Source organism: Arachis stenosperma, chromosome 4 (assembly GCF_014773155.1).
Source record: "Arachis stenosperma cultivar V10309 chromosome 4, arast.V10309.gnm1.PFL2, whole genome shotgun sequence".
NCBI lineage: Eukaryota > Viridiplantae > Streptophyta > Magnoliopsida > Fabales > Fabaceae > Arachis > Arachis stenosperma.
In genome coordinates, this window is record NC_080380.1 from 117,371,001 (window position 1) to 117,389,649 (window position 18,649).

Genomic DNA, 18,649 nt, shown 5'->3' on the forward strand with positions numbered 1-18,649 from the left:
TGACAGATCAGAGACTATATTAGCTAAATTAGAATTGTTTTGTTCAGAATTCTCTGTCTGTTGCTGAGAAGATGATGGATATGGCTTGCTATTGCCTAGCCTATTACGTCCACCATTGTTAAAGCCTTGTTGAGGCTTTTGTTGATCCTTCCAAGAGAAATTTGGATGATTTCTCCATGATGAGTTATAGGTGTTTCCATAAGGTTCACCCATGTAATTAACCTCTGCCATGGCAGGGTTCTCAGGATCATAAGCTTCTTCAGAAGCTGCCTCTCTAGTACTGTTGGATGCATGTTGCAATCCATTCAGATTTTGAGAGATTATGTTGACTTGTTGAGTCAACATTTTGTTCTGAGCCAATATGGCATTCAGAGCATCAATTTCAAGAACTCCTTTCTTCTGAGGTACCCCATTATTCACGGAATTCCTCTCAGAGGTGTACATAAACTGGTTATTTGCAACCATGTCAATGAGTTCTTGAGCCTCTTCAGGCGTTTTCTTCAGGTGAATAGATCCACCTGCAGAATGGTCCAATGACATTTTCGAAAATTCAGAGAGACCATAATAGAATATATCTAATATGGTCCATTCTGAAAACATGTCAGATGGACATCTTTTGGTCAGCTGCTTGTATCTTTCCCAAGCTTCATAGAGGGATTCACCATCTTTTTGTTTGAAGGTTTGAACATCCACTCTCAGCTTGCTCAGCTTTTGAGGAGGAAAGAATTTATCTAAGAATGCAGTGACAAGCTTATCCCATGAGTCCAGGCTATCCTTGGGTTGTGAATCCAACCACACTCTAGCTCTGTCTCTTACAGCAAAAGGGAAAAGCATGAGTCTGTAGACTTCAGGATCAACCCCATTCGTCTTTACAGTCTCACAGATCTGCAAGAATTCAGTTAAAAACTGATAAGGATCTTCAGATGGAAGTCCATAAAACTTGCAGTTTTGTTGCATTAAAGCAACCAGTTGAGGCTTAAGCTCAAAGTTATTGGCTCCAATGGCAGGAATGGAGATGCTTCTTCCATCAAACTTGGACGTTGGTTTTGTGAAGTCACCAAGCATTCTCCTTGCATTATTATTATTATTTTCGGCCATCTCCTTCTCTTGTTCGAAAATTTCTGAAAGGTTGTTTCTGGATTGTTGTAATTTAGCTTCTTTTAATTTTCTCTTCAGAGTCCTTTCAGGTTCTGGATTAATTTCAACAAGAGTGCCTTTATCCCTGTTCCTGCTCATATGAAGGAGAAGAAAACAAGAAGAGAAAAAGGAATCCTCTATGTCACAGTATAGAGATTCCTTTATGTTAGTAGAAAGAGAAAGGGGTAGAAGAAAGAAGAAGGATGGATTCGGATTTATGGATGAAGAGAGGTGAAGAGAAGTGTTAGTAATTAAATAATTAAATAGAAGAATAAAAGAGAAGAGAGAATTCGAAAATAATTTTTGAAAAGGAGTTAGTGATTTTCGAAAATTAGAGATAAGTTGTAATTAAAATTGAAACATGAAACAATTAATTAATTAAAAAGAATTTTTGAAAAAGGGAGAGATATTTTCGAAAATAGAAGAGGGAAAAGTAGTTAGGTGGTTTTGAAAAAGGTAAGAAACAAACAAGAAGTTAGTTAGTTGATTGAAAAAGATTTGAAATCAAATTTGAGAAAGATAAAATTTTTTTGGAAAAGATAAAATAAAAGATAAAGAGATTTAATTTAAAAATTTTGAAATTATTTACTTCACTAACAAGAAACTACAAGATAAGATTCTAGAACTTAAAGATTGAACCTTTCTTAACAAGAAAGTAACAAACTTCAAATTTTTGAACCAATCACATTAATTATTAGTGAATTTTCGAAAATTACATATAAAGATAAGAAAAAGATTTTGAAAATAGTTTGAAAAAGATTTTTGAAATTTTCGAAAAAATAAAAAAAATGGAAAAGATATGATTTTTGAAAAAGATTTGAAAAGATAAGGTTTTTTTAAATTTGAAATTTTGACTTTGACTTGTAAGAAACAACTAATTTTGAAAATTTTTGACCAAGTCAAACCAAAATTTCGAAAATTTGGAGGGAAATAAGGAAAAGATATTTTTTTTTATTTTGAATTTTTAATTATGAGAGAGAAAAACAACAAAAATATTTTATGCATGAAATTTTTAGATCAAAACTATGAATGCATGCAAGAATGCTATGAATGTCAAGATGAACACCAAGAACACTTGAAGATCATGATGAACATCAAGAACATAATTTTGAAAAATTTTAATACAAAGAAAGTATGCAAGACACCAAACTTAGAAATCTTTAATGCATGGAAAATATGAATGCAAAAATGCACATGAAAAACAAGAAAAGACACAAAACAAGAAATCATCAAGATCAAACAAGAGGACTTATCAAGAACAACTTGAAGATCATGAAGAACACTATGAATGCATGGGATTTTCGAAAAATGCAAGAAAAAATTTTTAAAAAAAAAAATGCAATTGATACCAAACTTAAAAATTAACACAAGATTCAAACAAGAAACACAAAATATTTTGATTTTTATGATTTATGATTTTTTTTGGATTTTTATAATTTTTCGAAAATAAAGTTTGAAAAACGAAAAATAAAAGAAAATTTTGAAAAAGATTTTTGAAAAGAAAATTACCTAATCTGAGCAACAAGATGAACCGTCAGTTGTCCATACTCGAACAATCCCCGGCAACGGCGCCAAAAACTTGGTGGACGAAATTGTGATCACTTGTTCTTTATACTTTAAGGATGTTTACTCTTAGGGCACTGTTTATTTCTTTATTTGAAGTCACAACTCCGTTCAACTAACCAGCAAGTGTACTGGGTCGTCCAAGTAATAACCTTACGTGAGTAAGGGTCGAATCCACAGAGATTGTTGGTATGAAGCAAGCTATGGTCACCTTGCAAATCTCAGTTAGGCAGATTAAAATTGGATTTATTGGAATGGATAATGAATAAAAAGGAGTAATAAAAAGGGATAGAAAACTTATGCAGATTCATTGGTGAGAGTTTCAGATAAGTGCATGGAGATGCTGTATGGCTCAAGGACGTCTGCTTTCCCACTGCTTCTACTCAATCCTTCTTACTCTTTTCCATGGCAAGCTGTGTATAGGGGTTCACCATCAGCTGTGGCTACTTTCATCCTCTCGGGGAAATATCCTATGCGGCTGTCACTCGCACAGCTAACCAGTCTGGAGGCATCACCCATGGTTGATAGCTACATCCCATCCTCGCAGTGAAAGCTAATGCTCACGCACTCTGTCACAGTACGGCCAATCACCGGTTGGTTCCCTCCCCTACTGGAATAGAATCCCTCTTTTGCGTCTGTCACTAACGCCCAGCAGGTTACAGGTTTGAAGCACGTCACAGTCATTCATTACCGGAATCCTACTCGGAACACCACAGACAAGGTTGGACTTTCCGGATTCCCAGGATCCTACTCGGAATACCACAGACAAGGTGAGACTTTCCGGATCCTCATAAATGCCGCCATCTATCTAGCTTATACCACGAAGATTCTGTTGGGGAATCTAGAGATACACATTCAAGCTCTGTTGCATGTAGAACGGAAGTGGTTGTCAATCACGCGCGTTCATAAGTGAGAATGATAATGATGGTTATTTAATCATCACATTCATCATGTTCTTGGGTACGAATGAATATCTTGGAATAAGAATAAGATAGAGATTTGAATAAAAGAAAATAGAACTTCATTAATCTTTGAGGTACAGCAGAGCTCCACACCCTTAATCTATGGTGTGCAGAAACTCCACCGTTGAAAATACATAAGTGAAAGAGGTCCAGGCATGGCCGAATGGCCAGCCCCCTAAAACGTGATCACCGGATTCAAAATACAATCCAGGATGTCTAATACAATAGATAGATGTCCTATATATACTAGACTAGCTACCAGGGTTTACATGAGTAAGTAATTGATGCATAAATTCACTTCCGGGGCCCACTTGGTGTGTGCTTGGGCTGAGCTTGATCAATACACGAGCAAAGGCTTCTCTTGGAGTTGAACTCTGAGTTATGACGTGTTTTGGGCGTTCAACTCCGGATAATGACGTTTTTCTGGCGTTTAACTCCAGACAGCAGCGTGTACTTGGCGTTCAACGCCAAGTTACGTCGTCATTCTTCGAATAAAGTATGGACTATTATATATTGCTGGAAAGCCCTGGATGTCTACTTTCCAACGCCGTTAAGAGCGCGCCATTTAGAGTTCTGTAGCTCCAGAAAATTCATTTCGAGTGCAGGGAGGTCAGAATCCAACAACATCAGCAGTCCTTTTGTCAGCCTTTTTCAGAGTTTTGCTCAAATCCCTCAATTTCAGTCAGAATTTACCTGAAATCACAGAAAAACACACAAACTCATAGTAAAGTCCAGAAATGTGAATTTAACATAAAAACTAAAGAAAACATCCCTAAAAGTAGCTTAAACTCATTAAAAACTATGTAAAAACTATGCCAAAAAGCGTATAAATTATCCGCTCATCACAACACCAAACTTAAATTGTTGCTTGTCCCCAAGCAACTGAAAATCAAATAGGATAAAAAGAAGAGAATATACTATAAGTTCCAAATATCAATGAATATTAATTTAATTACATGAGCGGGACTTGTAGCTTTTGCTTCTGAACAGTTTTGGCATCTCACTTTTTCCTTTGAAGTTCAGAGTGATTGGCATCTCTAGGAACTTAGAATTTTGGATAGTGTTATTGACTTTCCTAGTTAAGCATGTTGATTCTTGAACACAGCTACTTATGAGTCTTGGCTGTGGCCCTAAGCACTTTGTCTTCCAGTATTACCACCGGATACATAAATGCCACAGACACATAATTGGGTGAACCTTTTCAGATTGTGACTTAGCTTTGCTAAAGTCCCCAGTTAGTGGTGTCCAGAGCTCTTAAGCACACTCTTTTGCCTTGGATCACGACTTTAACCACTTAGTCTCAAGCTTTTCACTTGGACCTTCAGACACAAGCACATGGTTAGGGACAGCTTGATTTAGCGCTTAGGCCTGGATTTTAATCCTTGGGCCCTCCTATCCATTGGTGCTCAAAGCCTTGGGATCCTTTTACCTTGCCTTTTGGTTTTAAGGGCTATTGGCTTTTTCTATTGCTCATTCTTTTTCTATATACTCTTTTTAGCCACTTTTTTTTTCACTGCTTTTCTTGCTTCAAGAATCAAATTCATGATTTTCAGATCATCAATAACATTTCTCTTTGTTCATCATTCTTTCAAGAGCCAACAATTTAACATCATAAACAACAAGATCCAAAGACATATGCACTGTTCAAGCATTCATTCAGAAAGCAAAAGTATTGTCACCACATCAATATAATTAAAACTAAATTCAATAATAATTTCGAAATTTATGTACTTCTTGTTCTTTTGAATTAAAACATTTTTCTTTAAGAGGAGAAGGATTAATGGATTTTATTCATAGCTTTAAGGCATGGTTACATACTAATGATCATGAAACAAAGACACAAAACATAGATAAACATAATTAAAAACCGAAAACAGAAAGAAATAAAGAGCAAGGAATGAATCCACCTGAGTGAGGGTGGCGCCTTTTGAAGGTCCAATGGTGCTCTTTGAGCTCCTCTATGTCTCTTCCTTGCTTCTTGTTGAATGATTCATAGTAATTTTGTGTTCTCCCCTTAGTTGCTTCCAATATTTGTGTGGAGGACAACTTATCCCCTGAGGTATCTCAGGGACCTCTTGATTTGCAGCCACATGTTCTACCACTGAGCTATGACGGCTTATATTTTTAATTTTTCCATCTCCCATGACTCAGAGGTGGAAGCTTTTTGTCTTCCCTTTGAGGTTTCTCTGGCTTTAGGTGCCATTAATGGTAATGGAAAAGCAAAAAAGCTATGCTTTTACCACACCAAACTTAAAATATTGCTCGCCCTCGAGCAAAAAAGAAAGAAGAGTAGAAGAAGAAGATAATGGAGGTGAGTGAGGGGAGATGGATTCGGCTATATGGGTGGGATTGGGTGGGAAAGAGAAGTTGAATTGTAAAGGTAGATGGGGTGTATGGGGAAGAGTGGATAAATGTGGGTGGTGAATAAAAAACAGAAGGGATGACCATGAATATAGAGAGATAGGGCGAGGTAGGTGGGGATCCTGTGAGGTTCACAGATCCTGAGGTGATTCTGTGGGGTTCACAGATCCTGAGGTGTCAAGGAATTCCATCCCTGCACCAAATAGGCATGTAAAATGCCTTTGTACACCATTCTGGCGTTCAAACGCCCATTGGTGCATGTTCTGGGCGTTCAACGCCCATGTAATGCATGTTTCTGGCGTTGAACGCCAGTTTCATGCTTGTTCCTGGCGTTCAGCGCCAGTTTGTCCTTGCTGTGCACCATCCTGGCGTTTAACGCCAGGTTGTTGCTTGTTTTGGGCGTTCAGCGCCAGAATGGTGCTCTGTTCTGGCGTTGAACGCCGGCCAGATGCACCTTCTGGGCGTTGAACGCCAGCCCGTGCGTCCTCCAGGGTGAAAAATTTTTTTCTTCTGTTTTTGACTCTGTTTTTAATTTTTTTGATTTTTTTTCGTGACTCCTCATGATCATGTACCTAATTAAACACAAAAATAACAAAGAAACAAAATAAAATAAAATTAGATAAATAAAATTGGGTTGCCTCCCAACAAGCGCTTCTTTAATGTCAATAGCTTGACAGTGGCTCTCATGGAGCCACAAGGTGATCAGGTCAATTTAAGTGTGGTATTCCCAACACCAAACTTAGAGTTTGGATATGGGGTCTCAACACCAAACTTAGAGTTTGGTGGTGGCCTCACAACACCAAACTTAGAGTTTGACTGTGTGGGCTCTTCTTGACTCTGAACTGAGAGAAGCTCTTCATGCTTACTCTCTTTTGTCACAGAGGGATGGCCATGTGCCTGAAACACAAGGTAGTCCCCATTCAATTGAAGGACTAACTCACCTCTGTTGACATCTATCCAGCTCCTGCTGTGGCTAGGAAAGGTCTTCCTAGGATGATGCATTCATCATCTTCCTTCCTAGTGTCTAGGATTATGAAATCAGTAGGGATGTAAAGGCCTTCAACCTTTACTAGCACGTCCTCCACTATTCCATAAGCTTGTCTTATGGATTTATCTACCAATTGTAATGAGAACAAGGCAGGTTGTACCTCAATGATCCCCAGCTTCTCCATTACAGAGAGTGGCATAAGATTTATCCCTGACCCCAGATCACATAGAGCTTTTTCAAAGCTCATGGTGCCAATGGTGCAAGGTATTAAGAACTTGCCAGGATCTTGTTTCTTTTGAGGTAGAGTTTTCTGAATCCAAGCATCTAGTTCATTAATGAGCAAGGGAGGTTCACTTTCCCAAGTCTCATTACCAAACAGCTTGGCATTCAGCTTCATGATGGCTCCTAAATATTGAGCAACTTGCTCTCCAGTTACATCTTCATCCCCTTCAGAGGAAGAATATTCTTCAGAGCTCATGAATGGCAGAAGGAGGTTCAATGGAATCTCTATGGTCTCTAGATGAGCCTCAGATTCCTCTGGATCCTTAATAGGAAACTCCTTCTTGCTTGAGGAACGTCCCAGGAGGTCTTCCTCATTGGGATTTTCGTCCTCCTCCTCCCTAGTGCATTCGGCCACTTTGATTAAATCAATGGCCTTGCACTCTCCTTTTGGATTTTCTTCTGTATTGCTTGGGAGAGTACTGGGAGGAGTTTCAATAACTTTCTTACTCAGATGGCCCACTTGCGCCTCCAGATTTCTAATGGAGGATCTTGTTTCATTCATGAAACTGAAAGTGGCCTTTGACAGATCAGAGACTATATTAGCTAAATTAGAATTGTTTTGTTCAGAATTCTTTGTCTGTTGCTGAGAAGATGATGGATATGGCTTGCTATTGCCTAGCCTATTACGTCCACCATTGTTAAAGCCTTGTTGAGGCTTTTGTTGATCCTTCCAAGAGAAATTTGGATGATTTCTCCATGATGAGTTATAGGTGTTTCCATAAGGTTCACCCATGTAATTAACCTCTGCCATGGCAGGGTTCTCAGGATCATAAGCTTCTTCAGAAGCTGCCTCTCTAGTACTGTTGGATGCATGTTGTAATCCATTCAGATTTTGAGAGATTATGTTGACTTGTTGAGTCAACATTTTGTTCTGAGCCAATATGGCATTCAGAGCATCAATTTCAAGAACTCATTTCTTCTGAGGTACCCCATTATTCACGGAATTCCTCTCAGAGGTGTACATAAACTGGTTATTTGCAACCATGTCAATGAGTTCTTGAGCCTCTTCAGGCGTTTTCTTCAGGTGAATAGATCCACCTGCAGAATGGTCCAATGACATTTTCGAAAATTCAGAGAGACCATAATAGAATATATCTAATATGGTCCATTCTGAAAACATGTCAGATGGACATCTTTTGGTCAGCTGCTTGTATCTTTCCCAAGCTTCATAGAGGGATTCACCATCTTTTGTTTGAAGGTTTGAACATCCACTCTCAGCTTGCTCAGCTTTTGAGGAGGAAAGAATTTATCTAAGAATGCAGTGACAAGCTTATCCCATGAGTCCAGGCTATCCTTGGGTTGTGAATCCAACCACACTCTAGCTCTGTCTCTTACAGCAAAAGGGAAAAGCATGAGTCTGTAGACTTCAGGATCAACCCCATTCGTCTTTACAGTCTCACAGATCTGCAAGAATTCAGTTAAAAACTGATAAGGATCTTCAGATGGAAGTCCATAAAACTTGCAGTTTTGTTGCATTAAAGCAACCAGTTGAGGCTTAAGCTCAAAGTTATTGGCTCCAATGGCAGGAATGGAGATGCTTCTTCCATCAAACTTGGACGTTGGTTTTGTGAAGTCACCAAGCATTCTCCTTGCATTATTATTATTATTTTCGGCCATCTCCTTCTCTTGTTCGAAAATTTCTGAAAGGTTGTTTCTGGATTGTTGTAATTTAGCTTCTTTTAATTTTCTCTTCAGAGTCCTTTCAGGTTCTGGATTAATTTCAACAAGAGTGCCTTTATCCCTGTTCCTGCTCATATGAAGGAGAAGAAAACAAGAAGAGAAAAAGGAATCCTCTATGTCACAGTATAGAGATTCCTTTATGTTAGTAGAAAGAGAAAGGGGTAGAAGAAAGAAGAAGGATGGATTCGGATTTATGGATGAAGAGAGGTGAAGAGAAGTGTTAGTAATTAAATAATTAAATAGAAGAATAAAAGAGAAGAGAGAATTCGAAAATAATTTTTGAAAAGGAGTTAGTGATTTTCGAAAATTAGAGATAAGTTGTAATTAAAATTGAAACATGAAACAATTAATTAATTAAAAAGAATTTTTGAAAAAGGGAGAGATATTTTCGAAAATAGAAGAGGGAAAAGTAGTTAGGTGGTTTTGAAAAAGGTAAGAAACAAACAAGAAGTTAGTTAGTTGATTGAAAAAGATTTGAAATCAAATTTGAGAAAGATAAAATTTTTTTGGAAAAGATAAAATAAAAGATAAAGAGATTTAATTTAAAAATTTTGAAATTATTTACTTCACTAACAAGAAACTACAAGATAAGATTCTAGAACTTAAAGATTGAACCTTTCTTAACAAGAAAGTAACAAACTTCAAATTTTTGAACCAATCACATTAATTATTAGTGAATTTTCGAAAATTACATATAAAGATAAGAAAAAGATTTTGAAAATAGTTTGAAAAGATTTTTGAAATTTTCGAAAAAAATAAAAAAAATGGAAAAGATATGATTTTTGAAAAAGATTTTGAAAAGATAAGGTTTTTTTAAATTTGAAATTTTGACTTTGACTTGTAAGAAACAACTAATTTTGAAAATTTTTGACCAAGTCAAACCAAAATTTCGAAAATTTGGAGGGAAATAAGGAAAAGATATTTTTTTTTGATTTTTGAATTTTTAATTATGAGAGAGAAAAACAACAAAAATATTTTATGCATGAAATTTTTAGATCAAAACTATGAATGCATGCAAGAATGCTATGAATGTCAAGATGAACACCAAGAACACTTTGAAGATCATGATGAACATCAAGAACATAATTTTGAAAAATTTTTAATACAAAGAAAGTATGCAAGACACCAAACTTAGAAATCTTTAATGCATGGAAAATATGAATGCAAAAATGCACATGAAAAACAAGAAAAGACACAAAACAAGAAATCATCAAGATCAAACAAGAGGACTTATCAAGAACAACTTGAAGATCATGAAGAACACTATGAATGCATGGGATTTTCGAAAAATGCAAGAAAAAATTTTTAAAAAAAAAAATGCAATTGATACCAAACTTAAAAATTAACACAAGATTCAAACAAGAAACACAAAATATTTTTGATTTTTATGATTTTATGATTTTTTTGGATTTTTATTAATTTTTTCGAAAATAAAAGTTTGAAAAACGAAAAATAAAAGAAAATTTTGAAAAAGATTTTTGAAAAGAAAATTACCTAATCTGAGCAACAAGATGAACCGTCAGTTGTCCATACTCGAACAATCCCCGGCAACGGCGCCAAAAACTTGGTGGACGAAATTGTGATCACTTGTTCTTTTATACTTTAAGGATGTTTACTCTTAGGGCACTGTTTATTTTCTTTATTTGAAGTCACAACTCCGTTCAACTAACCAGCAAGTGTACTGGGTCGTCCAAGTAATAACCTTACGTGAGTAAGGGTCGAATCCACAGAGATTGTTGGTATGAAGCAAGCTATGGTCACCTTGCAAATCTCAGTTAGGCAGATTAAAATTGGATTTATTGGAATGGATAATGAATAAAAAGGAGTAATAAAAAGGGATAGAAAACTTATGCAGATTCATTGGTGAGAGTTTCAGATAAGTGCATGGAGATGTTGTATGGCTCAAGGACGTCTGCTTTCCCACTGCTTCTACTCAATCCTTCTTACTCTTTTCCATGGCAAGCTGTGTATAGGGGTTCACCATCAGCTGTGGCTACTTTCATCCTCTCGGGGAAATATCCTATGCGGCTGTCACTCGCACAGCTAACCAGTCTGGAGGCATCACCCATGGTTGATAGCTACATCCCATCCTCGCAGTGAAAGCTAATGCTCACGCACTCTGTCACAGTACGGCCAATCACCGGTTGGTTCCCTCCCCTACTGGAATAGAATCCCTCTTTTGCGTCTGTCACTAACGCCCAGCAGGTTACAGGTTTGAAGCACGTCACAGTCATTCATTACCGGAATCCTACTCGGAACACCACAGACAAGGTTGGACTTTCCGGATTCCCAGGATCCTACTCGGAATACCACAGACAAGGTGAGACTTTCCGGATCCTCATAAATGCCGCCATCTATCTAGCTTATACCACGAAGATTCTGTTGGGGAATCTAAGAGATACACATTCAAGCTCTGTTGCATGTAGAACGGAAGTGGTTGTCAATCACGCGCGTTCATAAGTGAGAATGATAATGATGGTTATTTAATCATCACATTCATCATGTTCTTGGGTACGAATGAATATCTTGGAATAAGAATAAGATAGAGATTTGAATAAAAGAAAATAGAACTTCATTAATCTTTGAGGTACAGCAGAGCTCCACACCCTTAATCTATGGTGTGCAGAAACTCCACCGTTGAAAATACATAAGTGAAAGAGGTCCAGGCATGGTCGAATGGCCAGCCCCCTAAAACGTGATCACCGGATTCAAAATACAATCCAGGATGTCTAATACAATAGATAGATGTCCTATATATACTAGACTAGCTACCAGGGTTTACATGAGTAAGTAATTGATGCATAAATTCACTTCCGGGGCCCACTTGGTGTGTGCTTGGACTGAGCTTGATCAATACACGAGCAGAGGCTTCTCTTGGAGTTGAACTCTGAGTTATGACGTGTTTTGGGCGTTCAACTCCGGATAATGACGTTTTTCTGGCGTTTAACTCCAGACAGCAGCGTGTACTTGGCGTTCAACGCCAAGTTACATCGTCATTCTTCGAATAAAGTATGGACTATTATATATTGCTGGAAAGCCCTGGATGTCTACTTTCCAACGCCGTTGAGAGCGCGCCATTTAGAGTTCTGTAGCTCCAGAAAATCTATTTCGAGTGCAGGGAGGTCAGAATCCAACAGCATCAGCAGTCCTTTTGTCAGCCTTTTTCAGAGTTTTGCTCAAATCCCTCAATTTCAGTCAGAATTTACCTGAAATCACAGAAAAACACACAAACTCATAGTAAAGTCCAGAAATGTGAATTTAACATAAAAACTAAAGAAAACATCCCTAAAAGTAGCTTAAACTCATTAAAAACTATGTAAAAACTATGCCAAAAAGCGTATAAATTATCCGCTCATCAGATGCCAAAACTGTTTGGAAGCAAAAAGCTACTAGCCCCGCTCATCTAATTAGAATCTGAGCTTCACTTAAAACTCTGAGATATTATTGCTTCTTGATTTCTTTTTATCCTCTTTTATTCATCTAGTTGCTTAGGGACAAGCAACAGTTTAAGTTTGGTGTTGTGATGAGCGGATATTTTATACGCTTTTTGGGGGTATTTTCATGTAGATTTTAGCATGTTTTAATTAGTTTTTAATATAATTTTATTAGTTTTTAGGCAAAAATCATATTTCTGGACTTTACTATGAGTTTGTGTATTTTTCTGTGATTTCAGGTATTTTCTGACTGAAATTGAGGGAGCTGAGCAAAAATCTGAGTTAGGCTGAAAAAGGACTGCTGATGCTGTTGGATCCTGACCTCCCTGCACTCGAAATGGATTTTTTGGAGCTACAGGAGTCTAATTGACGCGCTTTCAATTGGGTTGGAAAGTAGACATCCAGGGCTTTCCAAAAATATATAATAGTCCATACTTTGCACGAAGATAGACGACGTAAACTGGCGTTCAACGCCAGTTTCATGCTGCTGTCTGGCGTCCAGCGCCAGAAACAGGTTACAAGTTGGAGTTCAGCGCCCAAAACACGTTACAACCTGGCGTTCAACTCCAGAAACAGCTCAAGCACGTGAGAAGCTTTAGTCTCAGCCCCAGCACACACCAAGTGGGCCCCCGAAGTGGATTTCTGCACCAATTATCTTAGTTTACTTATTTTCTGTAAACCTAGGCTACTAGTTTACTATTTAAACAACTTTTAGATGATTACTTTATACCTCATGACATTTTTAGATCTGAATTTTATACACTTTGACGACATGAGTCTCTAAACTCCATTGTTGGGGGTGAGGAGCTCTGCAGCGTCTCGATGAATTAATGCAATTGTTTCTGTTTCTCCTTTCAAACATGCGTGTTCCTATCTAAGATATTCATTTGCGCTAAATTATAGAGAAGGTGATGATCCGTGACACTCATCACCTTCCTCAATCCATGAACGTGTGCCTGACAAACACCTCCGTTCTACATCAGATTGAATGAGTATCTCTTAGCTTCCTTAATCAGAATCTTCGTGGTATAAGCTAGAACTGATGGCGGCCACTCTTGAGGATCCGGAAAGTCTAAACCTTGGCTGTGGTATTCCGAGTAGGATTCAAGGATTGAATGGCCGTGACGAGCTTCAAACTCACGATTGCTGGGCGTGATGACAAACGCAAAAGGATCAATGGATCCTATTCCAACATGATCGAGAACCAACAGCTGATTAGTCGTGCTGTGACAGAGCATCTGGACCATTTTCACTGAGAGGATGGGAGGTAGCCACTGACAATGGTGATTCCCTACATACAGCTTGCCATGGAAGGAGCCTTGCATTTATGAAAGTGAGTAAGCATTATGTTGCAGGGATTCAGAGGACAAAGCATCTCCAAAAATCCCAACATATTCTCCATTACTGCACAACAAGTAACTATTTTACACTCTTTTATTTTTCTAATAATTCCAACTGATAATTTTAATTAATATTCTGACTAAGACTAATAAAATAAACATAGCTTGCTTCAAACCAATGATCTCCGTGGGATCGACCCTTACTCACGTAAGGTATTACTTGGACGACCCAGTGCACTTGCTGGTTAGTGGTACGAGATCATAAGAAATTTTGATTTTGATATTGGGATTAAGATTTCGTGCACCAATCACTTTCTTCTTGGCCACAACTTTATAGAATTGGTCTTGATGGACCTTTGAGATGAATCTCTCCATTTTCCATTACTCGGAAGTGGAAGCTTTTGCTTTCCCTTTCCTCTTTCTAGAGGTTTCTCTAGCCTTAGGTGCCATAAATGGTTATGAAAAAAAAAAGCAATGTTTTTACCATACTAAACTTAAAAGGTTTGCTCATCCTCGAGCAAAAGAAGAAAGAAAGAAGTGGAAGAAGAAGAAAATGGAGGAGATGGAGGGAGAGATAGGTTCGGCCAAGGAGGTAGGAGAGGGTTTGTGATGTGTAAAAATGAAGGAGTGAAGAGTGGCCGAATGGAATTGGGTGGGTTTGGGAGGGAAAAGTGTTTGAATTTGAAAAGTGAGGTAGGTGGGGTGTTTGGGGAAGAGATATGGAGGTGATTGGTGAAGAGAATATAGGGAAGAGGATAGGATTTGATTGGTGAGTGGTGTTTTGGATAGAGTGTTATAGAGATGTGTGAGGGGGAGAGAGAGAAAGAGAGGTGGGGTAGGTGGGGATCCTGTGGGGTCTACAGATCCTGAGGGGTCAAGGACTTCTCATCTCTGCTCCATTTAGGCGTGCAAAAATGCCCTTAGAGTGCAATTCTGGCGTTTAATGCCATACTGTTGCCTGTTTCTAGCGTTAAACGCCAGCTTTTATACATTTCCTTATGTTTAACGCCAACTTGGTGCTTTGTTCTGGCGTTAAACGCCAGTCTGGTCCCATTTCTGGCGTTAAACACCCAAAATGGTGCCAGAGTAGGTGTTTAACGCCCATCCTGCTACCCTTACTGGCGTTTAAATGCCAGTCAGTTCTTCCTCCAGGGTGTGCTATTTTTAATGCTGTTTTTGAATTTGCTTTGATTTTTACAGTTGTTTTTGTGACTCCACATGATCACCAACCTAAAGAAAATATGAAATAACATAAATAAATAAAAATTGGGTTGCCTCCTAATAAGCACTTCTTTAATGTCAATAGCTTGATTGTGGGCTCTCATGGAGCCTCACAGATAATCAGAGCATGGTTGGGGCCTCTCAACACCAAACTTAGAGTTTGGTTGTGGCCTCCCAACACCAAACTTAGAGTTTGAATATGGGGGCTTTGTTTGACTCTGTATTGAGAGAAGCCTTTCATGCTTCTTCTCCATGTGTGCAGAAGGAGAACCTTGAGTCTTGAATACAAGGTAGTCCTCATTCAATTGAAGGACCAACTCTCCTCTGCCAACATCAATCACAGCTTTTGCTGTGGCTAGGAAGGGTCTGCCAAGGATGATGGATTCATCCTCCTCCTTCCCAGTGTCTAGGATTATGAAATTAGCAGGGATGTAAAGGCCTTCAACCTTCACTAGCACGTCCTCTACTAGTCCGTAAGCCTTTTTCATGGATTTGTCTGCCATCTCTAGTGAGATTCTTGCAGCTTGAACTTCAAAGATTCCCAGTTTCTCCATGACAGAGAGTGGCATGAGGTTTATGCTTGACCCCAGGTCACACAGAGTCTTTTCAAAGGTCATGGTGCCTATGGTACAAGGTATTAAGAACCTTTTGGTATCCTCTTTCTTTTGAGGTAATGTCTGTCTAATCAAGTTATTCAGTTCATTGGTGAGCAAGGGGGTTCATCCTCCCTAGTCTCATTACCAAATAACTTGGCATTCAGCTTCATGATTGCTCCAAGGTACTTGGCAACTTGCTCTTCAGTAATATCTTCATCCTCTTCAGAGGAGGAATACTCATCAGAGCTCATGAATGGCAGAAGTAAGTTCAATAGAATCTCTATGGTCTCTATATAAGCCTCAGATTCCTTAGGTTCCTCAATTGGGAACTCCTTTTTGTCCAGAGTACATCCCACGAGGTCTTCCTTACTGGGATTCACGTCCTCCTCCTCCTCCCTAGGTTCGGCCACACCAAGTAAGGTTATGGCCTTGCACTCTCTTTTTGGATTCTCTTCTATATTGCTTGGGAGAGTACTAGGAAGAGTTTTAGTGACTCTTTTACTCAGCTGGCCCACTTGTGCCTCTAAATTTCTAATGGAGGACCTTGTTTTATTTATGAAATTTAGAGTGGCCTTAGATAGATCAGAGACTATGTTTGCTAAGCTAGGGAGGCTTTACTCAGAATTCTCTGTCTGTTGCTGAGAGGATGATGGAAAAGGCTTGCTATTGCTAAACCTGTTTCTTCCACCATTATTAAAGCCTTGTTGAGGCTTTTGTTGATCCTTCCATGAGAAATTTGGATGATTTCTCCATGAGAGATTATAGGTGTTTCCATAGGCTTCACCCATGTAATTCACCTCTGCCATTACAGGGTTCTCAGGATAATAAGCTTCTTCTTCAGAAGATGCCTCTTTAATAATGTTGGATGCATTTTGCAAACCATTCAAACTCTGAGAAATCATATTGACTTGCTGAGTCAACATTTTGTTCTGAGCCAGTATGGCATTCAGAGCATCAATTTCAAGAATTCCTTTCTTCTGAGGCGTCCCATTACTCACAGGATTCCTTTCAGAGGTGTACATGAACTGGTTATTTGTAACCATGTCAATGAGTTCCTGAGCTTTTGCAGGCATTTTCTTCAGGTGAATAGATCCACCTGCAGAATGGTCCAATGACATCTTAGACAATTCAGACAAACCATCATAGAATATATCCAAAATGGTCCATTCAAAAAGCATGTCAGAAGGACACTTTTTGGTCAGTTACTTGTATCTTTCCCAAGCTTTATAGAGGGATTCACCATCTTTTTGTTTGAAGGTCTGAACATCCACTCTAAGCTTGCTCAGCTTTTGAGGAGGAAATAACTTAGCCAAGAAGGCCGCAACCAGCTTATCCCATGAGTCCAGGCTATCTTTAGGTTGTGAATCCAACCATATTCTAGCTCTGTCTCTTACAGCAAAGGGGAAAAGCATGAGCCTGTAGACTTCAGGATCTACTCCATTAGTCTTAACAGTCTCACAGATCTGCAAGAACTCAGTTAAAAACTGGTAGGGATCTTCTGATGGAAGTCCATGGAACTTGCAGTTCTATTGCAGTAGAGCAACTAGTTGAGGTTTCAGCTCAAAATTATTTGCTCCAATGGCAGGGATTGAGATGCTTCTTCCATCAAATTTGGAAGTAGGTGTAGTATAGTCACCAAGCATCCTCCTTGCATTATTATTTTCGGCTGCCATATCCTCTTCCTTTTCGAAAATTTCTGTAAGGTTGTCTCTGGATTGTTGTAATTTAGCTTCTCTTAGTTTCCTCTTCAGAGTCCTTTCAGGTTCAGGATCTGCCTCAACAAGAATATTCTTGTCCTTGCTCCTACTCATATGAAAAAGAAGGGAACAGAAAATAATAATAGGGATCCTCTTTACTACAGTAGAGAGATTTCTTTATGTTAGTAGAAGAAGAAGGAAAAGGTAAGAATCCAAACACAAGGGTGAAGATAGGTTCAGATTCTTGAGATGAAAAGAAGTATTAGTAAATAAATAAATAAATAGAAGAAGATGAGATGGAGAGAATTCGAAAATAAATTTTGAAAAAGAGTTAGTGATTTTCGAAAATTGGAGAGAAGAATTAAAATTAAAATTAAAATTTAAAATAATTAGTTAATTAAAAGAATTTTGAAAAAGAGGGAGGTAATTTTTGAAAATTAGAGAGCTAAAATTAGTTAGGTGGTTTTGAAAAAGATAAAAAATAAACAAAAGTTAATTAGTTAGTTGAAAAAGATTTGAAGATCAATTTTGAAAAGATAAGAAGATAAGAAAAGATATTTTGAAATCAAATTTTTGAAAAAGATAAAATTTTGAAAAAGATAATTTTAAAAGATATGATTGAAAAAGATATTTTGAAAAAGATTTAATTTTTAAAATTAAAATTGATTACTTGACTAACAAGAAACTAAAAGATATGATTCTTAGAATTTAAAGATTGAACCTTTCTTAACAAGAAAGTAACAACTTCAAATTTTTGAATCAATCACATTAATTGTTAGTAAAGTTTTCAAAATTTTGAAATAAAGATAAGAAAAAGATTTTGAAAATTTTAAAAAAATTTTCGAAAATAATAATAAAAAAAGAAAAAGATTTGATTTTTGAAAAAGATTTTGAAAAATAAGATTTTTAAATTTGAAAATTTGACTTGACTTGTAAGAAATAGCAAAATTTTTAAAATTTTTGACTAAGTCAACTCAAATTTTCAAAATTTATGAGAGAAAAAGGGAAAGATATTTTTTTGATTTTTGAATTTTAATGATGAGAGAGAAAAACAACAAAAAGACTCAATGCATGAAAATTTTAGATCAAAACACATAATGCATGCAAGAACACTATGAATGTCAAGATGAACACCAAGAACAATTTGAAGATCATGATGAACATCAAGAACTTATTTTTGAAAAATTTTCAACAAAAGAAAACATGCAAGACACCAAACTTAGAAATTTTTCATGTTTAGACACCATGAATGCAAGAATGCATATGAAAAATACCATACAACACAAAACAAGAAATTATGAAGATCAAACAAGAAAATTCATCAAGAACAACTTGAAGATCATGAAGAATACTATGCATGCATGCAATTTTCGAAAATTATTTTTTAA

The 18,649-nt window shown here is 37.4% G+C and overlaps 1 non-coding gene across 1 annotated transcript; it reads left to right on the forward strand.

The window, feature by feature from the left end:
- Window positions 1-16,736: 16,736 nt before the first annotated feature.
- Window positions 16,737-16,844, forward strand: LOC130978289 (small nucleolar RNA R71). Its single transcript, XR_009085941.1, has one exon. It is a non-coding gene; the product is annotated as a small nucleolar RNA R71 (small nucleolar RNA).
- The last annotated feature ends 1,805 nt before the right edge of the window (window positions 16,845-18,649 follow it).